This window comes from Nannospalax galili, unplaced genomic scaffold (genome assembly GCF_000622305.1).
Source record: "Nannospalax galili isolate Female #2095 unplaced genomic scaffold, S.galili_v1.0 scaffold652, whole genome shotgun sequence".
In the NCBI taxonomy this organism is placed as follows: Eukaryota; Metazoa; Chordata; class Mammalia; order Rodentia; family Spalacidae; genus Nannospalax; species Nannospalax galili.
Window position 1 is genome coordinate 2,144,215 of NW_008332152.1, and position 24,680 is coordinate 2,168,894.

The 24,680-nt window shown below is 48.3% G+C and overlaps 1 pseudogene; it reads right to left on the reverse strand.

Annotated features, from left to right (window-relative positions):
- Positions 1 to 1,467: 1,467 nt before the first annotated feature.
- On the reverse strand, positions 1,468 to 2,469 carry LOC103729374 (annotated as a pseudogene).
- Between the last annotated feature and the right edge of the window lie 22,211 nt (positions 2,470 to 24,680).

The following is a 24,680-nucleotide window of genomic DNA, read 5'->3' on the forward strand; positions in this document are numbered from 1 at the left end:
TTTCCGCTGCTCTGCCCATTCCAGGCTGGGTGACCTGCGAGCTTCCAGAGTGCCAGAATTACAGATTCAGGCCACTGCATCTGACTGCTCATGGATTCTGGGGATGGGGGTCCAACTCAGGTAGTCAGACTTGCTTAGCATCACTTTTACCTGCTAAGTCAAATTTACAGACTGTTTTTACTTTTTTCTTCTTTTTTTAAAAAATATTTATTATTTTTATTTTATGTGTATGAGTGTATTGCCTGCCTGTATGTGAGTGCACCTGTGTCATGTAATGCCACGGAGGTCAGAAGAGGGCTTCGGATTCCCCTGGAGCTGGAGTTAAGGACGGTTCATAGCTGCCATGTGGATGCTGGGAATCGAACCCGGGTCCTCTGCAAGAGCAGTCAGTGCTTTTAACTGCTGAGCCATCTCTCCAGCCCCACTCTTTCTTTTTTTTAATTTCTGTGCTGGGAATGAAACCCGGGGCCTTCTGTAGGCTAAGCTGGCACTGTGCCACTGAGCCATGCCCCCAACCCCTAACTGGTAGATTCTAGGCCTGTGCTCTACTGCTGAGTCACCCTCCAGCCCTCTTCCTTTACAGTTATGTTTGGCTGGGGATTAATTAGGCCTTGCTAAGAAAACCTTTCCTTGCTCGAGATCATAAAATTTTTCCTATGTTTTCTTTTCTGTGTGGATGCATGTGTGCATGTGTGTGGATGCATGTGTGCATGTGTGTGGATGCCAGAGATTGGCACTGCCCCTCTTCCTCCATCACTGTTACCCAGCCATATCATTTTGTAAAGTGTCTCCATTTTAGTTGAACAATGACAATTCCTCAAACTAGAGTAAATTCTAGAACCAAAGTCTTGTGTTTCTAGATTCTTGCCCTCTGTGTCCAGCCTGACTACAAGCAGATACTGTGGACTGCTTATCAATCAAGTACAAGTAGCACTGAACCTCCCCTTCCTCAGAAACCTATAAGGGGCCCCCACTCCGTCATGGGAGCCTGAACTCTCCTCAGAGCCCAGCCATGCTGTCTGACAATGGCGTTAATAACCCTTCTAATAAATCTCTTACCCCAAAGGCCAGCCTGCCTCAGTGTCCTGAAATGTGAAACCTTTCCATTTCCACCTTTTTTAAATTATTTTTTTGCCATAATAACCTTTTATTTTATATAAAAGTTCAACTGCAATAATAATCAGGAAAGTTAAATCCAGTAAGTATGAGGACTATAAATTGTTTTCAAATTTACAACAATGAATCCTACCTTGTTTATAAAGCTACTCAAATATAAGAAAACGATTTCAATTTCTACAGTATCAAAAGGATAAGGGCAAAATGCCTTTCTATCTCAAATCAGGCTTTGGATGACAGTTTTCAACATAATAAAGCCATACAAAAAAAAAAGGCAAAAACCAAATCACTTTCCTTTAGTCCAGACGTACTTTGAATAATCTGTGGTAGTGTCTGCTGCAGCTGACAGTGTTAGACGGGTCTGTGCTGGTGGACTGTTCTACGACATTGGCGGGAGCGGCAGTGATTCTTCCAGAACCTATAAAACCCCAGTGCTGTAGCCACACGTGAACACTGAGACTGCACAATAACGGATTACCTCAAGTTTGTTTGAATCCATCAGTGTTTTTAAAGAAGCAATTTCTGTGTCAGTTTTACTACCAGTCTCTGAAATGACACTTTCGGTGTGGGTGTCCTTTTTGGCAAATTCGGTGGTTGCTTCCAATAGCTGCCTTCCTTGGTCTGTAAATGTTCTTTTATGCTGCTCCTGCCTAGGTTGATGTCCAATTTAATATCTGCTCTGATTCGACTGGTTTCATGCATCAGCTGCTGTTTAACTTGATCTAATTCAATTTTCATTTTCCCTGCTCTCAGATTTGCAAATTCACTCTTCTCTAGGATAACCATGTCTTTTCTGATGGAATGCAAATGAGCCATTAGCTGCTGTACTGTTATTTCCTGTTGAACTTGAGTGACCATCTCCTTATAGATAGTATCCAGCCTGACATTTGATAAAGAGGTTAATGCTGATACAATTGTTTCCACTTGTATTTTGCCAAATCCATGAGTTTCCAAGTCCTGCACCAGTGCTTGGGTATCAAAGGTCGATTTCCTTTGTTCTAAAGGAGTTATGTCCACTGGCCTTCTATCATAGTCTTCCTTAGTTGCGGTGGTCAAGAAATCTTTTTATATGTGCGAGGGTGCACGTGCCTATGCAGAGGCCAGAGGGCAGCTCGGATACGCTGCTCTATCACGCTCTTAAACAGCAGTTCTCACTGAACCCATGGCTAGGCTAGCTGTCCAGCAAGCTTCAGGGTCGTACATAGGTGCTGGTGAGTCGAATTCAGGTCCTCAAGCCTGTGCGGCCATCTCCCCAGACCTTTCTCTCCACAGGGCGGGTGACAGACGCCCTCCGGGAGTGGAAACCCAGCTGCCTTCAGGGTGCAGGAGCCACCAAAGCCAGCAGCTCTTCATGTTCCTATTATTTTTATTTATTTATTTTATGTGTACAAGTGTAAGGTGTGCATGTGTGTAAAGTACACTTGTGTCACTCAGTGCCCGTGGAGGTCAGAAGAGGGTGTCAGATCCTCTGGAACTGGAGTTACAGATGGCTGTTAGCTGCCATGTGGGTTCTGGGAATTGAACCCAGGTTTTCTGCAAGAGCAGTCAGTACTCTTAACTGCTGAGCCATCTCTCCAGTCCCTCCACATTTCTTTTCTTTTTATCTTCTTGAGACAGAGTCTCTCTGCAGCCCCAGTTGGCCTGGAACTCACTACGTAGATCAGGCTGACCTCAGTCTCACAGAGATCTGCCTGCCTCTGCCTCCTGAATTGCTGGGATTAAAGGTGTCTGCCTTATTTTTTGGAAACAGTCTCTCACTGGCCTAGAGTTGCCACATAGGCTAGACTGGCTGGCCAACAGACAGACCTGCCTGTCTGCCTCCTCAGGGCCCAGGATTTTTTTTAAAATGTGGGTTCTGGAAATCTAGGTCAGGTCCTTGTGCTTGAAAACACGCACTTCACAGACTGTGCCACCGCCCCGGCCTACCCTGTGCTTGTGTTGTTCTGTTTTGTTCTGTTTTGTTTTGTTTTGTTATCTTGGCACTTCCCTCTAAGATTTCCTTAATGTGAATAAGCCTGTTCTGAAGCGTCTTTGGTGGGAACTCTCTCAATTTTAGTCTTTCTGATATGTCTTTATTTTTTCCCTGGTTTTACAATGAGAATTTAACTGTGTGAAAAATTCTAGCCTGTCATTACTTTCTCTTGATTTTAAAGACATTTTCTGCTGTTTTCTGTCCTCCACTATTCTGCCTAAGAAATCCAAAGAAAGTATTTCATTTCTCAGTTGGTACTCTGTCCTCAATTGCTGTCTGATTTTTTTTTTCTAGGAATGAAAAACACAGTTCTGCAAGTGGGTTTCTAGGGCTGATGGGGAAAGGAACTGGTTCCCAGAGTCTTCCAGTGACTGGGATGTGACACTCAGCTGGTGGCTAAGCACACACCTGTGTATCCTAGAAAACTGCGTGGCTTGGGGCTTTGACTGGCCGTTATCTGAGCCAGGCACTTGAGCTATGTGGGAGTTAGTGACCAGCCAGTGGTTTCTGTGGTTATGACTCTTTCGCCGTATCTAGGTCATTCTATGTTAGGCTATAAACTAAGGGAGTCAGTGTGGAGAAGCCCAGAACTTTAAACAGTGACACTGGGGTGGGCGGCACGGTGTGTTGGATAGCTTTAGTGTCAACTTGACACACCTGGGTTGAGGGAGCCTCAATTGGGAAATTGCCTCTATTGGACTGGCCTGTGGCCATGTCTGAAGGGCATCTTCTTGATGAATGATGTGGGAGGGCCCAGCCCACTGTGGGTGGTGCCACCCCTGGGCAGGTGGGCCTGTGTTGCATAAGAAAGCAGGCTGAGCAAGGGGCCAGGGGAGCATGCCTGTAAGCAGCGTTCCTCCATGGCCTGTGCTCCAGCTCCTGCCTCCAGGTTCCTGCCCTGAGTTCCTACCTTGGGCTCCCTGATGAACTGCGACCTGGGAGATGTAAGACAAATAAACCATTTCCTCCCCAAGTTGGTACTGGTCAGAGTGTTTTGTCACAGCAATGAAGAACAAACTAAGACACACGGCTCAGCAAGAAAAGTGCTTTCTGCTAGGCCTGATCTGAGTTCAATCCCTGGCACCCATGAGGGGAAAGAAAGAACCAGCTATCTCTGAACTCCATATAAATAGTGTGGCATGACCCCTCCCCCAAACAAACAAACAAACAAACAAATAAATAGTTAAAAATAATGGGAATTGTTTTAAAGATGGTAGTGCTAGCAGAGGCAGTTTGGGCAAGGAAGCAGGCCTGGAGTGCAAGCCGGTGTCCACTCTGTCACTGCCCTTCTGGCATGCATGGACTCTTGTGGGATGAGTCTGGCTCCAGTGGCAGATTGAGGTTCTTGGGGAGAAACCCGTGTCCATTAGAGCTCCGCATTGGTCTCTGTCTCTCCTTAATTTCACTGTCAACTTGACATAGCCAAGTGTCATCTGGAAAGGGGAACCCTCAACTGATAAAGTGAGACGCCACCAGGTTGACCTGTGGCTGTATCTGTGAGGGTTTGTCTTTATTGATGATTAATATGGGAGGTCCCAGTCCACTGTGCGTGGCACATTCCCTGGAGCACGGACTGGTCTTGCAGAGGACCCAAGTTTGATTCATAGAACCCGTGTTTGGCAAATTACAAAATGCCTGTAATTCCTGCTCCAGTGGATCTGACAACTCTGGCCTCCACGGGCACTTGCACTGAGAGAGAGAGAGAGAGAGAGAGAGAGAGAGAGACAGAGACAGAGAGACAGAGAGAGACAGTGAGACAGAGAGAATTAAAAATAATCTTGGCCGGACGTGGTGGCGCACGCCTTTAATCCCAGCACTTGGGAGGCAGAGGCAGGCAGATCTCTATAAGTTCAAGGCAAGCCTGGTCTACATAGTGAGTTCCAGGACAGCTGGGGCTACACAGAGACCCTGTCTCAAAAAGACCAAAAAAACCCATTTTTTAAAAAAAGGAATGAAAGAAAGGAAGGAAGCTGGGCATGAGCCACAGAGCAAGCCAGTCAGCAATGTCCTCCATGGTTCCTGCCTTGATTTCCTTCAATGATGGATTGTGACCTAAATGCATAAGCCAGATAAATCCTACTCTACTCAAATCGCTTTTGGTCAGAGTATCTCATCACAACAACAGAAGACAAAGCACCTCAGTCTTCTGCCGGCAGGTAGGACTGCAAGCAGGGTGCTCTGTGGCAGTGAGAGAGGGTGCCCACACCCTTCCTCACCGGTCCCAGGGGGCGCAGACGGCCAGTCTCTACCAGGTGTGTCTCCTGCCCCCTGGTGGTGCCCTGCAGTGTCTTATCTCCCCAACAGGTGCTGAGAGGTCATAAGGACACTGAGTCTCAGGCAGGTCCACCATTCCACAGACCTGGTGACTCTCATTGCCCCATGTCTCCACATCCTGGCTCCTGACCAGGAAACTGAGCCACTGCACTGCCCAAGCTGTTTCCTTGACCAGCGTGAAGGCTGCGGTCCTCTTTTCAGATCTGTCCAGTGAGGATTTCCCCCAACACTGATTTTTGGGCTCACCCCTGAACTGGACTGTGGGACAGCAACTGCCTCTTGAAGAGGGACCTTTGGGGTCCGATGCATGCTAGGATGGCTGCGGCTCAGGACTGGCATTGGGTTCCCATGCATCTGATCCAGGTAGTCCTGATGCAGGCCCTGGAGACCCTCCCCTATATACTCCCACAGTGCCCTGCTTGGGCCACGACTTCCTGGGAACCTTGTCATAGAAATCAGAAAAATTTGGTCACCAAAACCAAGTTCAGTTACATAGAGACCAGTTACCCGGAGACCCTAAAAGTCAGCTACAGGCAGTTCCATTTGTGTGTGTGTGTGTGTGTGTGTGTGTGTGTGTGTGTGTATTGCATGCTAGAGCTCAACCCCAGGCGTCATTCTTCAGGCACTGTCCCCATCTCCGCTCCCCCAGCCTCCAACACTTTGTGCTGCCACTTTTTGGCTTTTACGTGGATCCCGGGGCTCCACCCCAGGTCTGCATGCAGGCATTGCATGTGCTTCTCCCACTCACACCCTCCATATACTTTAGAGCTACAAGTGACAAGTATATAGACCGTGGGATTAGTCCAGTGAGGACTGTTGGAGAGCCCCACGACACATCCAGGTCCAGGCTGTCCCCACACTTGCCGCAGATGCTGCTGCTGTCGGCCTGACCTGAGACGCCATCTGGGAACAAGCTGTGTTGAGGCAGGACAAATAGGCAGGTCATTCTGGGCAGCGTGCTGCAGTCCTGCCAAGAGGGTATATATAACTGTGCCCTGTGGCCATGCCAGGGCCTTCCTGCCATTCTGCTGGAGCCTCTGCAGTCCATACAACCCATTTAGAGGGTGCCCTCAACTAATGGCCACTTAAAAATGCATGACACAGCTCCTGCTAGCTCTTAGGCCTCGGGGAGAATCGATCCCGTGGTCTCCAACAAAGGCCTAGGCTGAGCCTTCCTTTCACCCCAGAAACCTGCCAGAGCTTCATCTCAGTTCATGAGCTCTGTGACGTCCCTGCCTGTGGGGGCTCCAGATCCCCATGTGTCCTTTGGGGTCAAGGATGACCCTCGGCTGCTGGGGGTGGGGCTATGACTGAGTGCTGACAGGCTCCAAATACAGGAAGTACACTCAGCAGGCCTTGCAGCTTTTCTGGACTTCCTGCCTCCAGCAGCTGCAAGGCACCAGAGGATGGCCCGAGTGGACCTGGAGGGAAGGGCCAGACTGAGCCCACCTTCCAATGCGACACTGACTTTTCGTGCCCACCTCTTTCCCAGCAGCCCCAGAGTCCCAGGCCACCCTTATTTTGTAGGGTTTGCACAGTTCACTATATGTCCCTGTGTGCCCTGTCCCCCATGGTGAAAAACTGGCACTTGGAGTGTGTCGCTCACCATCACATTGCAGAGCCAGTGACCCAGGCCAGGGCCCCTGCTTCCCTGCCTTGGCAATCAGCTAGGTGGTGGTGATGATGGTGATGGTGATGATGGTGGTGATGATGGTGGAGACAGTGATGATGGTGGTATGGTGGTGATGGTGGTGATGGTGATGGTGGAGATGGTGATGGTGGAGATGGTGATGGTGGAGATGGTGATGGTGGTGATGGTGGTGATGGTGATGATGGTGGTGATGGTGATGATGGTGATGGTGGTGATGGTGATGGTGGGATGGTGAGGCTGGGGATGGTGGGCATGGGGATGGTGGTGATGGTGGTGATGATGGAGGAGATGGTGATGATGGTGGAGATAGTGATGATGGTGATGGTGATGATGGTGATGGTGATGGGGGAGATGGTGATGATGGTGATGGTGACGGAGTAGATGGTGATGATGGTGGAGATGGTGATGACGGTGGAGATAGTGATGATGGTGATGGTGATGATGGTGATGGTGATGGGGGAGATGGTGATGATGGTGATGGTGACGGAGTAGATGGTGATGATGGTGGAGATGGTGATGACGGTGGAGATAGTGATGATGGTGATGGTGATGATGGTGATGGTGATGGGGGAGATGGTGATGATGGTGATGGTGACGGAGTAGATGGTGATGATGGTGGAGATGGTGATGACGGTGGAGATAGTGATGATGGTGATGGTGATGATGGTGATGGTGATGGGGGAGATGGTGATGATGGTGATGGTGACGGAGTAGATGGTGATGATGGTGGAGATGGTGATGACGGTGGAGATAGTGATGATGGTGATGGTGATGATGGTGATGGTGATGGGGGAGATGGTGATGATGGTGATGGTGACGGAGTAGATGGTGATGATGGTGGAGATGGTGATGACGGTGGAGATAGTGATGATGGTGATGGTGATGATGGTGATGGTGATGGGGGAGATGGTGATGATGGTGATGGTGACGGAGTAGATGGTGATGATGGTGGAGATGGTGATGACGGTGGAGATAGTGATGATGGTGATGGTGATGATGGTGATGGTGATGGGGGAGATGGTGATGATGGTGATGGTGACGGAGTAGATGGTGATGATGGTGGAGATGGTGATGACGGTGGAGATAGTGATGATGGTGATGGTGATGATGGTGATGGTGATGGGGGAGATGGTGATGATGGTGATGGTGACGGAGTAGATGGTGATGATGGTGGAGATGGTGATGACGGTGGAGATAGTGATGATGGTGATGGTGATGATGGTGATGGTGATGGGGGAGATGGTGATGATGGTGATGGTGACGGAGTAGATGGTGATGATGGTGGAGATGGTGATGACGGTGGAGATAGTGATGATGGTGATGGTGATGATGGTGATGGTGATGGGGGAGATGGTGATGATGGTGATGGTGACGGAGTAGATGGTGATGATGGTGGAGATGGTGATGACGGTGGAGATAGTGATGATGGTGATGGTGATGATGGTGATGGTGATGGGGGAGATGGTGATGATGGTGATGGTGACGGAGTAGATGGTGATGATGGTGGAGATGGTGATGACGGTGGAGATAGTGATGATGGTGATGGTGATGATGGTGATGGTGATGGGGGAGATGGTGATGATGGTGATGGTGACGGAGTAGATGGTGATGATGGTGGAGATGGTGATGACGGTGGAGATAGTGATGATGGTGATGGTGATGATGGTGATGGTGATGGGGGAGATGGTGATGATGGTGATGGTGACGGAGTAGATGGTGATGATGGTGGAGATGGTGATGACGGTGGAGATAGTGATGATGGTGATGGTGATGATGGTGATGGTGATGGGGGAGATGGTGATGATGGTGATGGTGACGGAGTAGATGGTGATGATGGTGGAGATGGTGATGACGGTGGAGATAGTGATGATGGTGATGGTGATGATGGTGATGGTGATGGGGGAGATGGTGATGATGGTGATGGTGACGGAGTAGATGGTGATGATGGTGGAGATGGTGATGACGGTGGAGATAGTGATGATGGTGATGGTGATGATGGTGATGGTGATGGGGGAGATGGTGATGATGGTGATGGTGACGGAGTAGATGGTGATGATGGTGGAGATGGTGATGACGGTGGAGATAGTGATGATGGTGATGGTGATGATGGTGATGGTGATGGGGGAGATGGTGATGATGGTGATGGTGACGGAGTAGATGGTGATGATGGTGGAGATGGTGATGACGGTGGAGATAGTGATGATGGTGATGGTGATGATGGTGATGGTGATGGGGGAGATGGTGATGATGGTGATGGTGACGGAGTAGATGGTGATGATGGTGGAGATGGTGATGATGGTGGAGATAGTGATGATGGTGATGGTGATGATGGTGATGGTGATGGGGGAGATGGTGATGATGGTGATGGTGATGGTGGTGATGGTGATGATGGTGGAGATAGTGATGATGGTGATGGTGATGGTGGTGATGGTGGTGATGGTGATGGTAGAGATGGTGATGATGGTGGAGATAGTGATGATGGTGATGGTGATGGAGGAGATGGTGATGATGGTGGAGATGGTGATGATGGTGATGGTGATGGAGGTGATGGTGATGATGGTGGAGATAGTGATGGTGGTGATGGTGATGGAGGAGATGGTGATGATGGTGGAGATGGTGATGGTGGTGATGGTGATGGAGGAGATGGTGATGATGGTGGGGATGGTGATGATGGTGGTGGTGGTGGCTATGATTGTGATGATGGTGATGATGGTAGTGGAGATAGTGATGATGGTGATGGTGATGATAGTGATGGTGATGATGATGATGGTGATGGAGATGGTGGTGGTGATGATGGTGATGGTGGTGGTGGTGATGGTGATGATGATAATGATGGTGGTGGTGGTGATGGTGATGATGATAATGATGGTGGTGGTGGTGATGGTGATGATGATAATGATGGTGGTGGTGGTGATGGTGATGATGATAATGATGGTGGTGGTGGTGATGGTGATGATGATAATGATGGTGGTGGTGGTGATGGTGATGATGATAATGATGGTGGTGGTGGTGATGGTGATGATGATAATGATGGTGGTGGTGGTGATGGTGATGATGATAATGATGGTGGTGGTGGTGATGGTGATGATGATAATGATGGTGGTGGTGATGGTGATGACAATGGTGATGATGGTGATGATGATGGTGATGATGGTGATGATAGTGATGATGATGGTGGTGGTGATGGTGATGATAGTGGTGGTGATGATGGTGGTGGTGGTGGCTATGATTGTGATGATGGTGATGATGATGGTGGAGATAGTGATGATGGTGATGGTGATGGTGGAGATGGTGATGATGGTGATGGTGGAGATGGTGATGATGGTGATGGTGATGGTGGAGATGGTGATGATGGTGATGGTGGAGATAGTGATGATGGTGATGGTGATGGTGGTGGAGATAGTGATGATGGTGATGGTGATGGTGATGGTGGTGATGATGATGGTGGAGATGGTGATGATGGTGATGATGGTGATGGTGGTGGTGATGATGGTGATGGTGGAGATAGTGATGATGGTGATGGTGATGGAGGAGATGGTCATCATGGTGATGGTGGTGATGGTGATGATGGTGATGGTGATGGAGGAGATGGTGATGATGGTGATGGTGGTGATGGTGATGGTGGTGATGGTGATGATGGTGATGGTGATGGAGGAGATGGTGATGATGGTGATGGTGGTGATGGTGATGGTGGTGATGGTGATGATGGTGATGGTGATGGAGGAGATGGTGATGATGGTGATGGTGGTGATGGTGATGGTGGTGATGGTGATGATGGTGATGGTGATGGAGGAGATGGTGATGATGGTGATGGTGGTGATGGTGATGGTGGTGATGGTGATGATGGTGATGGTGATGGAGGAGATGGTGATGATGGTGATGGTGGTGATGGTGATGGTGGTGATGGTGATGATGGTGGAGATGGTGATGATGGTGGAGATAGTGATGATGGTGATGGTGATGGAGGAGATGGTGATGATGGTGATGGTGGTGATGGTGATGATGGTGATGGTGATGGAGATGGTGATGATGGTGGTGGGGATGGGGATAGTAGGCATGGGGATGGGGATGGTGGGGATGGGAATGGTGGTGGGGTGATGGTGATGGCACTGCTATTGGTGGTGATGATGGTGATTGTGATGGTGATAGCATCTATAATGCTGAAAATGATCTAATGGTAAGGATGGTGTTGGGGTGACAATGATGGTGTGATGGCAGCAGTGAGCGTGATGGTGGTGATGATGGTAATGTGGTGGTGGCATAAATTGTCCAGTTGTACTGAATTCTACTTCTAAAAAGTTCTCAGAAGTTAAATATAACTATATACTTCCTTATTTAATGTCTCACAATACTCTGTTCTAATATTTGCAAAACTTCACCTAAGTCCTCTGATGTAAAGTTCTAATTTTGGGAGATTGGAGAGATGGCTCAGTGGTTAAGAGCACTAACTGCTTTTGCAGAGGATCTAGGTTTGATTCCTAGCACCCATATGGTGGCTAATAACCAGCCATCATACCAGTTCCAGGGGATCTGATACCCTCTTCTGACCTCTGCAACATGGGTGCAGTTACATACATATAGGTAATACACTCATATGCATAAAACAAAAATAAGAAAGTTCTAATTTTTGGGGGGGTGTCTTTTTGAGTCAGGGTCTCCCTGTACCCCCAGCTGACTTGGAACTCGCTACTTGCTACGTGGATTTCCAGGTATTTCATCTTCGCTGCTGTTGTGAGTGCTCTTCTCCCTTCCTTCCCTATAACAGATCTTTTTCCCTCTCTCTTTTTTCTGTCTCTCTGTCTCTGTCTCTGTCTCTCTGTCTCTCTCTCCCCATAGTGGTATTTACTGATATATAGAATGAAGACTATTCCTTTCCTTATGTTAATTTTAATAATGTACTGAGTGCTACTATACAATTAATAGAATGATTCTGCTTATCCAAAATGGATCCTCCATAGTTGAATGATACATAATCTCCAAAATGTGAACAGTTTTTACACCTCCAATCTCTTTCTCTTGCCAAATTGTGCTGGTGGGCTTTTTGCACACGTTGAACAGGAGTGAGAGTGCTGGTTCCTGGCTTGTTTCTTCCTCTCCTGGGAATAACTCCAGTTTCCTCCCTGAGCATGCCACTGACTTTTGGGTTGGTATTTGCATGTGCAGAAGGTGGCATCTGCTGCCCTGTTACAGGGCCTGAAGGAATGCTTTTCCTGGAGAAAGCTGCCTTCTCTTGAATTCTACAGACAGGGTGACTTACAAGCAGCACACGTGTGTTTCTCATGGTTCTGGGGTTGGAAAGTCTAATGTGAAAATGTAGCATCTGGTGAGGCCTCCTGCTGCATCAGCCCAGGGTGGAAGGTGGAAGGGCAAGAGAGGGCCAGAGAGAGCAAGGAACAGCAGACGTGTCCCCGGCCCCTCTGTAATCGCAGCAACCCCTCTGAGAGCAGCGTCCTTGGGACCTAATGTCACCATCACATCAACACTTTTACACCAGGAATTAAGGTCCAATGAGTGGACTTTGGGGGGCACAGTCAGACCTCAGCAACAACCATAAAGGTTTTCTCTGTAAGTCTGTTGACAGGAACAGATTTTCTAATGTTACTTCTTCATTTTTGCCATACATCTGACTTAGCGATAAGGAATGTGGATGGTCTGTGTTTGTTACTATTTTATTTGGGCTTTTGTGTTGATATTTGTAAATTGCATTGGTGGCATTTCTTTTTTTTAAAAAAAAAAACTTTAAAAAATTTTATTTATTTGGCCTTTTTTTTGAGACAGGGTCTCCCTGTAGCCCCCAGTTGTCCTAGAACTCACTATGTAGACCAGGCTGGCCTCGAACTCACAGAGATTCTGCTGCCTCTGCCTCCCAAGTGCTGGGATTAAAGGCATCCGCCACCATACCGGGCTTATTATTTTTATTTTATGTGTATGTGTGTATTGCCTGCATGTAGGTAAGTGCACCTGTGTTGTGCATTGCCCGCGGAGGACAGAAGAGGCTGTCGGATCCCCTGGGACTGGAGTTACGGACAGTTGTTAGCTGCCATGTGGGTGCTGGGATTGGAACCCGGGTCTTCTGCAAGAACAACCAGTGTTCTTAACCGCTGAGCCGTCTCTCCGGCCCCGTGATGGCATTTCTTTTAGTCCGCAGTCTGTTGGTTTTTGGCATCAGTGATATATTTCAGTAAAAGAAGTCCTATTTAAGTCTTCGTTCTTTTCCTGTGCTCTGGGGGACTCCCCTGGAAAACCTGGTCAGGTAATATTTTTCATGGGGTTTTTAAGGAGAAGACTCTTTAACAACTTGATTTGTTCTCTTGAAACAATCCATTTAGTCTTTCTGTCTGCTCCAAAGTCTGTTTTTCCTAGAAAATGTTATTCTGTCCTAATTTAAACAGTCATGTTAATAAAGAGTATGTTTCTTGTTTCTGCTTATCTCTCCTCCCGTCAGCGTTTAAACTCTGTGTGTCTGCGCCTGTTGCTGTCCCTCGTGGGGACGTTTACCTACTTGTTTTGCCGTGTGGCTGGTTGGCGCTGCTGATTTCTTTTCTCATCATTTTTTTCGGCTTTTATCATCATCGAGTCTTCCTTTTATTTCATTACTTTTAAACCATATTTCAAACCTTTTAGTCAGTGCTGAATCCATTTCTTTTCATTCCTCCTTTAACAGAATGGCATATGGGTCACGTTGTCTCCGTGATGTCTGGCTCAGGTCCCACCAGCAGCAAGTCAACATCTGGATTCTGAGAACAGGGCTTCAGGTTTATCTGTGCTGTTGGGTTGGTCTTTGACCCAAGAGCTAAGAGAAAGTTTATAGATTTCCAGGTAGAATGGCTTTTTTGCTTGCTTGCTTGCTGGTTTGTTTGGCTTAGCTTCCTGATTTTTGTCAATGTCTATTATTTTTCACGATGATCAGAAAATGTGTTGTTGGACACTTTGGGAACCTATGGACGTTTTCTTGGTGACTTGCTGTGTGGATGTTTGTGAGTTCCATCACATCACAGAGGGACTACATCTGGGTTGCTGAATTGGAACTGTGCCCCTCACATCTTCCTGGGGTCATGGTTGGGTTTGCTCCTCCTGCCTGTCCTGTCGGACTCGCCTGTTACCAGTCATTCCTTTGATTTCTACCTTTAAATACGTGTTTGTTTTGAGATAGGATTTCATTCTTTAGCTTGTTTTGAACTTGTGGCAGCCCTCCTGCCTCAGTTCTGGGATTGTGGGTATGAGCACCCATCTTGGACATGCATCTTTAAAAAAGATTTATTTTTATTTATGTGTATGTATGTGTCAGTGGGAGGGGGATGCTAACATGCACAGGTGCTTTTGTAGGCCAAAAGATGGCATCAGATCCCCTGAAGTTATAGTCAATTGTGAGTTGCCTGATGTGGGCGCTAGGAACCAAACTCTGGTCCTCTGAGAAAACAGCAAGCACTCTTTATAGCTGAGTCATCTTTCTAGCCCCTTGGACATGTATTTTAAGAAATGTATTTATTTTTGCAAAACTGAGCATGCAACTTAGGGCTATGAACATGTTAGGCAGGCTCTACCAGTGAGCTCCACCCCAGTCTCAACAGACATCTCTGTGAGTTTTTTAGTTTGTTTTCAGTTCTGAAATTTGAATGTGGGGCCTTGTACATGCTAGGCAAACAGTTTCCCACTGGCTGACAGATACAGCCTTTTTTTGTTTTTGCTTTGAATCGGGGTCTGGATAAGCTTCCCAGGCTACCTTTGAATTTGCAATCCCCTAGCTTCAGCCCCCTGAGTAGCTGAGATTACAGCCTGAGCCATTAAACCCAGGACAAATCTTAAGCAAAGATCTCCTGCCTTCTGTGCCCCAGAGGAGTGAGTGCTAGACTCTGCTGGGAAGGCAGAGAATCTTTCTCTCCACAGAGCTCTGGGAATTACCCTCAGCATCTGCTTAGGTTGAGGGTGTGCGCACAAAGCCTCTGTAGAAATTTGTGGGGAGCATGGGTAAGGAGCCCGGGGACAGAACCAGCTCTGAGGGCCAGACAAAAAGCTGAAGTCACATAGAGGAAAGCGAGTTTGTTGACTCAGAAAACCCACTTGGTGTTGCTGAGCCACCCCAGGTGGGAACTGGGCAGGTGGACACTGGCAGGCCTCAGAGGACATGTTAACTCGACCATGCCAGCTTGGTCTGGGCTTTGTCTCCTCCCATGGGGACAGCCAGCTGCTTACTGGGGGAATTCCCTTGTTCCCTGCCCTCTGCCCCAGAGCTGGGCAAGGTCTGAGGACAGAGGCCTGGCCAAGATAGTCACCGGCCCCCTTCGGATCTCCGGTATGGTTATAGAAAGGTGTCAGAGATGCTGGGCTTTCTGGGTTTGGGTTCAAAGCAGGGCATTGATAGAAGCCAGCCTAGTCCTGGGGCAGAGACTAGACCCCAGGCATTCTGTCAATAAGAACCTGGGACTCCACCACCTCCTGGAGCTGAGCCAGAGGCAGCATGCACCGCATCCACACAAGGTCTCCAACACAGCAGAAAGCACACGGAGGCCCTGGGGGCAGGGGGCACGTGCGGGGCTCCCAGACGGAGGGTGTGGGACTCCCAGAGAGAGGGTGTGGGGCTCCCAGACGGAGGGTGTGGGGAGGGCAGAGGAGGGCCAGGAGCTACACAGTGACTGCAGCCTGTCTCTTAAAGTTGAGCATAGCCTCATTGAGCCAAGGGGTCTGTGTAGTAATCCACCCTCCCTGTGTCCCGCCTCCTGGGCGTGACCTGGTGGCACCAATGCCACGGTTCAGGCCCTTGGAGAAGAGTCTCAGTCTGGGACAGGAAAGTGGGGCCCACAGCAGTCTTGGAGGTGGGTCTATAGGTGGGCTTTCTCGCTCTCTTGTCACTCACTATTCAGGCCACTAAGACTGGACAGTTTATTGCACTGGTTGCATAGCTGTGAAAGTTCAAGTCATCTGACAGCTACAGTTCACCTCTTCACTTAGGTTTGTGTGACTTGGAAGTGCGGCTCAGCCCTTCCCAGTCTTTCCCAGCACCCCCCTCTGCTGTGTCACCCCTATGTGAGATATGCCACAATGAGAGGCATTGGCCCCGCTCCTATGGCTAAGCTGGCTTTGGCCTCCAGAGCAGCGGGGAATTCCCAGGGCTCTGAGAACAGCCGGTGGGAAAAGGTGGAGTCCAGGTGAGGCTCTCCACATAGTAGCCTGTCCTAGGCCTAGACACTGGTGCAGGGAGGGGCCAGAAGCTTCTTAGGAATAAGCTTGGCTTGGTGAGACAGAGTTTGAAGCCAAGAAAAAGGGCAGTTGAGCTAAAAATAGGAGCATCAAACAGTGTCGGGAAATGGGAAACGCTGTCTCCGGCGCCAGGTTTAATTTCTTTATCGGTACTTACTAAAGAGCCGTTACTGGCAGAGTGTGCTGTGCCTCCACCAGCAGGTGTACAGAGCTGCTTCCGATGAGAGCACACAGCACGGCGACAGCAGACAGTGTGCTGAGTATACCGTCTGCACACCAGAGAAGAGGGCTGAGGGCTGGGAAGGATGCTGTCACCTGGGCTTCCATCCGCCAACATGTGGGAGAGCCACACCCCTCAAGGCCTCTCAGTGGGACTGCTGGCTCAGAACTGTCAGTTTCCCAGAGCATCTGCCCCTCCCCCCGGATTTCTGTTAATTTAGTAGGAAAATGATGTTTATATGCCATTTGCTTGATTTTCTTCATATAATTAGTACTGCTTTTATTTCCCTGGTGGACTTTCTGCTCGCAGGGGAAGATCACTTCTGGCAACATTAGTTAAATGTTTGCAGGAAAACATATGTCGGGTGATGTCTGAGCCAGGGGGCTGATCTGCACGTGGAGATGCTCCCCTGATACCTGGTGAGTCATGACGGGCAGCTCCAGAAGGAGGAAATTGGGAAGCCTTGCCTGGGTCACTTGGGGGGGTGACGCGAAGTCACATGATACCACTGTAAAGTTGTGCGACTTCTTAAAATACTGCGCTTCATTTTGAGATAATAGAGATGCACATGCATTGTAAGAGAGACATGATGGGCTCTCTGTCCAGTTGCCTGTGGTGGTGGTTGCATCTTAAACTGCAGCATGGTGTTACAACCAGTGTTCAGCAGCTGTCCATCATGGAGAAAAACATGGAGAAGGACTTGAGGATCAAAGGTTGGTTTTGGCTCATGGTGTCACAGGTTTCCTTCATGGCTGGCTCCATGGCTGTGAAACTGGTGTGAGGTGGCACATCATGACAGCAAGAATGTGTGGAGATGGCCATGGGGGCAGAGTGCATGGACATGGTGCATCTCTCCAGGTGCAATGGCTACTTTCATCACCTTGACACAATCTAGACTCACCTGGGAAGAAGGTCTCAGTGAGGGACTGTTAGATCAGGTTGGCCTGGGGACACGTCTGTGGGGGATTGTCTTGACTGCCTGAAGTGATGTGGGAAGACCCGGGGGCCCTGGCCTATGTAAGAGTAGAGAACACCTGTGGAGCAAGAGGTATTTGTGCTTTCCTTTCTCTGTTCCTGACTGTGATACAACTGGCTGTTTAGGTTCCTGCCACCTTGATTTCCCTGCTATGACAGATTGAACCTGGAATTGTGCATTAAAATAAATGCTTTCTCCCTAAGTTATTTTTGTCAGGGTGTTCTAACACAGCAAAAAAAATGAAACTAGGACACGGGGCATGCCCTAGATGCTCCAACGAGGCTCCACTTCCCAATGGTCTATTCACTTGAGTGGATTCCCATCAGTGGACTTTCCATTGATTAGTTCAGAGCCCCCACAATCCAATTGCCTCTCAATTAGCACCAGCATCTAGAGAACAAGCTTTCAACACATAAGCCTTTGGGGGATACTTCACATCCAAACCATGACAGCCACCACGGACGCCAGCAGTCATGATACAGACTGTCCCTTCTCCATGAGGCACACAGCATCCCTATGTCTCTTTGCACCCCACATCCCCTTAGCCCCTGGCAACCACTAATCCCTCCTCTGTCTCTCATTTAAATTTCTCAGCAGTGTTCTGTGACTGGAAGCTCGAGGTGGGTACACTTTTGGGGTTGGAGTCTGTTCAGTGCTGTCTCTGGAGGGTGTTCAGAGAACAGAATTCACTCCTTTTCCATGCTGAGTAGTGGCTGCTACAGTTTATTTATCTACTCACAAGGGGCATCTGTGTCCTATCCAATCTAGGGCCATCATGAATAACCCTCTGCAAATATCTGCTGACTTACTATTGTTTTAATATTTTATTATTTTTATTTTATGTGTATGTGTGTTGCCTGCATGTATGTGAGTGCACCCGTGTCGTGCAGTGCCCACAGAGGTCAGAAGAGGGCTTCTGATTCCCCTGGGGCTGGAGTTGAGGACGGTTTGTAGCTGCCATGTGGGTGCTGGGAATTGAACCCAGGTCCTCTGCAAGAGCAGTCAGTGCTCTTAACTGCTGAGTCATCTCTGCAGCCCTTGCCATTGTTTTTGACCCTGCTCTTTGTGGGGACCACAAGCAAAGCCTGCTTGCTCCCCCCACCGCCCCTTTCAATAATATCTGGTCATATAACGTAGCAGGCCGAATCATGGGCTACCAGAAAAGACCGTTTGAGTTCCAGGCCCAGCAGCTTTCCAAACCAACCAACCAAAACAAAGTGCTGTCTCAGGAGTAAAGTCTGAAAAAGGAGCAGATGTCGATTAATGGGAACAGCATCATTTTCCAGTATTAAAAGGAATTGCTGGGCCAGAGTTTGTGCCGAGTCCAAATGTTTTGTAAATTCTCATGGGAACAAAGAATCTCTAATAGATATGTTTAGAGGAGAATGGCCCAGTGGGACACTTCCAGGACACGTGGAGCCGGACAGTGCCTCCTAGGACAGACAGCAGATTTGTGCTCGCCTTCCCTCAATGTAGAAGGAAACCCCCTCCACGTGGTGCTTCCTTGGTGCCAAGACAGTGCCCACATCTTCATGAGGAGCACTTGCTGGGTATTTCCTCTGGACCCTGCTGTCTGTGAGGACAGACTACAGACATGAAGAGTGTAGGTGCAGGGCCTACATCTGCATTTTCATAAGTTTTGAATTTTTCCTTTAACTTTAGCTATTTAAATGAATGTGAAATAGCATCATATTCTCTCTCTGTGTGTCTCTCTGTCTCTGTCTCTGTCTCTGTCTCTGTCTCTCTCTCTCTGCCTGTATTAGTCACTTTTCTGTTGCTGTGATAGAAACACTGACCAAAGCAACTTATAGAAGGAAGAGTTTACTTAGCTTACGGTTCCAAAGGGGCAGGAGTCAGTCCGTCATGGCGGGGAGGCATGGCGGCAGAGGTGGCTGGAGGAGGAGCGGAAGCTAAGCTCTCACATCAAGCAGGCACAGGAAGCAGAGAGCAGCTGGAGATCCAGCAAGGCTTAAGGACTCTAAGCTACCCCTAGTGACATGCGTCCTCTAGCATGGCTACACTGCCTAAGACCTCCCAAAACAGCGCCACCAACTGGGGACAAAATATCCAAATACCCGGAGCCTATGGGGGACATTCTCATTCAAACCACTATATTGCCTCTGAGAGAAAGAGAGAGAAGGGCTGGAATTAGAACCCAGGACCTCCTGTATACTAGACCACTGTGGGAGTTCAGGTCCCCCACTGAAAGAGAAGGGAAGAAGGAAACAAGCTGAGCACTGCACTCCCCTCTCTGCTCCTCACCCCCACTTGCTGAGAGGTGAGAAGTCCTAGCTGCATCCTGCCACCATGGACTCCAGCACTTCCCACTGGTGTCTGTGTCCTTGAACTATGAACCAAAAAAAACAAAAAAAAAAACAACCCTTCCTCTCTTACCTCGCCTATCAGGTATTTGGTCATAGCACCAAGAAAAGTAACTAATTCAAACCTCTGCCTCCCAAAGCTCAGGTCACTGTGGAAGAGGAGATGGAAAGACTGTAAGAGCTAGAGGGGGGGATGATCACAAGCAAACAGTCTTCCTGACAGCTGGACATTCACTCATGGGAACTCACAACAATGGTGACAGCATGCACAAGTCCTATGCAAGCTCAAACTGGACAAAGTCCCAGTATAGACATGGAGAAGTTTGTAAGAAACCCCAACCCAACCTAAGGAACCTTCGGTAATTGATGGTTGCCAAGAGGAAAAGACTGTCTTATAGGGATGGGGCTCTTGGTGGGCCCAGTGCATGGATCCACACTGAGGGGCATCTGGGGACACAAATCAGACTTTGTAGGCTATATATACATCTATTACATATATATCATACACATATTACATACATAACATGTACGTTACATCTATATGTACATATATTACATATATGTACACATATAACATATGTATATGTATATATTAAATTAGGCAGGGGTGTGGGGAAGGTGTGGAAAGGGGAGAGGATCTAAGTATCATCAAACTATATTTTGTATAAAAAATCACAAAAATTCAATTTAAAAAAGAAAAGTGACTGATGACAATACTAACACACATTGAGCTCCGTCTCATTTGCCTTTTCTGTTTAGGTATTTCTCTTTTGCAGTGCTGGGGATTAACCCAAGGCCTGGCCCTCACTAAGTTTGTGCCCTACCACTCAGGTCCCTCCAGTTCCCTTCCTGATTTTATTTTTCTGATGCCTTCTCAACCTCTTCTGTATTAATCAAGTCCTTTTTCTATTATCTCATTGCATTTAAATTTCTTTTATTTTATTTTTATGACAAAACTTATATTTTCCCCTTGGAGGCCAGAAGACACTGGATCCCACAGAACTGGATGGTTCTTAGCCGACATGTAGGTGTTGGGAACCAAACTTGGGTCCTTGGCAAGATCATCCAGTGCTCTTAACTGCTGAGCCATCTCTCCAGCTCCTGAGCATTTTTTTTTTTTGGTCTTTTTGAAGCAGGGTCTCCCTGTAGCCCCAGCTGTCCTGGAACTCACTATGTAGACCAGGCTGGCCTTGAACTCACAGAGATCCACCTGCCTCTGCCTCCCAAGTGCTGGGACTGCAGGCGTGTGGAGCTTTTTAAAAATTTGTTTATGATTCATGTGTTTTCCTGTGTGTATGTATGTACACCACTTCTGTGCTTAGTGCCTGCGGGGGCCAGGAAAGGGTATAAGCTGCCATGTGGGTGCTAGAAACTGAACCTGGGTCCACACAAGAGCTTAACCACTGAGCCAGCTCTCTACCCACTTGCATCTGCTTCACCGGTTTCTTAGATCTTTTTTACAGTTTTTTCCTGGCAGTTTAGCTGTATGGTAAAAACATGTTTTAACCATGTCAGATTCTATTTAGAGTCAGTCTTACATCCTCCTCCTTTCTTCATACAGAACCCTTTCCCTTTCCATTTCCTTTTGACACCCAGAATGTCTCCTCACAGCCTCCTGAGCTCACACACGGGGTGGCATCAGTGCTCTGCCAGTGAAGGGTGAAATATAAGCTCTCATTGTGATGCTATGTTCACTTCAAAACCACAGTCATGACTGGTTCAACTATTTCCTTAAAGAAGTGACAAGAAGAAGGCAGAGGTCTAGTAGTCCACATCTACTGTTTGTTGGTTACTTCTGGCTGGCCTCTTCCTGGACATCAGTATCTTTGTCTGGCCCTGTTTCCCTGTCTGAGGAGCACACTGAGTCGTTACCTGACACATTTTTATTGGGTCTTATTTTTGAAGAACACTTGTGTTGGATACAGTATGACACTTGTTTTGAGACAAAGTTGCACTATGTAGCCCTGGTTGACCTTGAACTCAAAGAGCTCTGCCTCTCTCTACCTCCTCAGTGCCAGGATTAAAGGGGTGTGCCTCCATGCCTGGTTGACTTTTTAAAATTTAAGATACATTTTAAAATTTATTTATTATTTTTGTGTGTATGCGTATTTTTATGTGTATAGCCTGCATGTAGGTAAATGCACCTGTGTCGTGCAGTGCCCGCAGAGGTCAGAAGAGGCTGTAGGATCCCCTGGGACTGGAGTTACGGACAGTTGTTAGCTGCCATGTGGGTGCTGGGATTCGAACCTGGGTCTTCTGCAAGAGCAACCGGTGTTCTTAACCACCAAGCCATCTCTCTGGCCCTAAAATTTAACATATTTTTAAATATTTCTGCAGGCTGACAAGAGGGCACAGCATACACAGGAACCTGCTCCCAGACCTGATAATCTTAGTTCAATCCCTGAGGAGAGCACAGATTTCCACGATTTGTTCTCTGACCTCCACAGGTGCACTGTGACATGTGCTTGCTCCCTCCCACAAAAATAATAGATGTAATTTAAAAAATAAATATTTCCACTGTGTTTCCAATGTCTGATGAGAAACCACCCGCCCTTGCCAGTGTACCTGTGAAGGTGACATCTGGACTTGCCGGCTGCCTTAAGCGCTTCTCTCCAGCCTTGCTTTTCAGTGTCTCACATACTTAGCATGCATTTCACGTGGATTCTGCTACGTTTTCTGATCTGCAGCAAATGGTTTTCATTTTGTTTTTTTCCCTGCCCCAATTCCCACTTTCTTCTCCTTCTGCAAAGTGTCTCATGTGAGTCTGGCTCTTGGTCTCTGTGGCCGTGCTTACTTTTCTTGGGCTTTTCTTTTCTTTTCAGATGTCCTTCCAGTCCAAGCCACTGGGTCCCCCTCCTGCTGTCTCTAGTTGGCTCTTGTCCGATCCACTCACATTTTCATTTTGGTTACGGTACTTTTCAGTTCTAGAATTTGATTCATTTAAAAAATGTTCAGCTACTCTGCCGTGAGCTTTTTTCCTCATTCAAGGTCATTTAATCCCTCAAACATTCTTTCTATAGCTGCTCTGGGCTCAGTGGCCGCTTTCTGTTGGTGCGGTTTGTCCTGATTCTAGCTCACACTTTCTTTGTGTGTCTAGTAATTTCCCAGTGCACGATGGGCACTGATAATAACACGTTGCAGAGGCCTGGATTATCATCCCCTTTGTCTTGCCTTCTGGCTCACAGCTAAGTTAGCCTTTTCCCCTGTGACCTTCTGTACATTTGCTTTTATGTTTGTATTGAATTGAGGTGTGTCCAAGGTGCCTCCCTAAGTCCCTCTAATTATCAAGACTTGATTAGATCATGTCCCAGCTTGTTTTAGGCTTTGTTGAGGCAGGTAGGAATTGGGCTGTATTGCAGAGCAGGGGATGAACAACCCCCAACTCACAGATCATATCTGGCCATGATCTCTTTTTTTTCTTTAATTTTATTTATTTTTATTTTATGTGTATGAGTGTATCCCCTGCATGTATGTAAGTGCACCTGTGTCATGCAGTGCCTGCAGAGATCAGACAAGGGCATTTGACTCCCTGGAACTGGAGGACTGCTGTTAGCTACCATGTGTGTGCTGGGAATAGAACCGGTGTTGTCTGCAAGAGCAGCAGGTACTCTTAACTGATGCGCCATCTTCCCAGCCCCCTGGCCATGATGTAGAGTCCTTGAGCAAAGAATTGCGTTTAAGATGTTAAAGCGCTGCTAAAAAAAAAAAAAAAAAAGTAAAGTATCAGCCAAAACAGCAGTGGCATGTAAAAGCTGAGGCCTGGGGACAGGTTCCTCCTCCCATGTCCTCGTGGAGGGTGGCTGTCTGTGTCTGGGAAGGTCTTCCTGGAACACTGTTGGAGTGTCAGTTACTCCTGACAAGTACCATAGTCTTATATCACAAATGCTTAGTTGAGCCCAGGCTAAACCCCCAGAGCACCCAAGGACTTCAGCCCAGTACCCTGCATAGCTAGCTCCTTTCTTCAAAGGCTCTGCCCAGCAGCCTCCACCTGCTTCAGCTGCCCTAATCAGTTGCCCCAAAGCCCACATCACCAGTGGTCAAGTCAAGCTCAGATAATTCCATACACATACCAATTTCATTTGCAAAAACCTCCCCAAACCTGCTTTACTAGCACAAAGCACTTCCCTGCAGTTCAAAGCAAGATTCTATTTGGCCGCATTCCAACACTGGCCTGCTTCAACGCAGCTCCGGATGGCTAGCAATGGGGAAGGTGACATGGCAGTGCACAGCATTACATGACCCCGTCAGGAGAAGTGCTGACAGCAGCTGGGAACCACGGATGTGGTTCACACCAGTGGGAACACCTAGAAGGAACAGTGGAAAGTTGGCCTCTGAGGGGCCCGTGAGGAGGACTGTGCTGTGGGAGAAGACATTCAGTCTTGCCCTGCTTTGCGGCAGCAGATTTCGTAAATCAGTTTAACAAGCGAGCAGGGACTCTGCTTGGCACTATAAAACTGTGCTTGCCCAGCAGTGGAAACAGTTCCAGGGTCTAGATGGATCCCCTGAGGCATTCTGCACTTGATGGAAAGGAGAAAGCCTCCTAGCAGGAATCTAGAGCCAGAGATGCATGGGACAGGGGCTCCGAGGGTCTTGTGTCATGTGCAGGTGTAAGGCTGAGGGTCAGGGTCATAGGTCACTGGCAGGTGCAAGATTCAGGGTCATGAGGCATGGGCAGGGACAAGGCCAAGGGCCAGGGTCAGAGGCAGGGGCAAGGCTGAGGGTCAGGGTCAGGGTCAGAGGCAGGGGCAAGGCCAAGCGTCAGGGTCACTGACAGGTGCAAGGCCAAGGGCCATGGGAAACGGGCAGGTCCAAGGCCGAGGTTCAGGGACGCGGTCCACAGTCCCTGGGCAGCGACCTCTCCTGCCCCTCCGCAGCTGCAACGCATTCGCCACTCGCCCTGCACGTGGCCAACCGCGCCCCTTTCCGTCGGAGGACTGGCGGCGGCGCGGCCC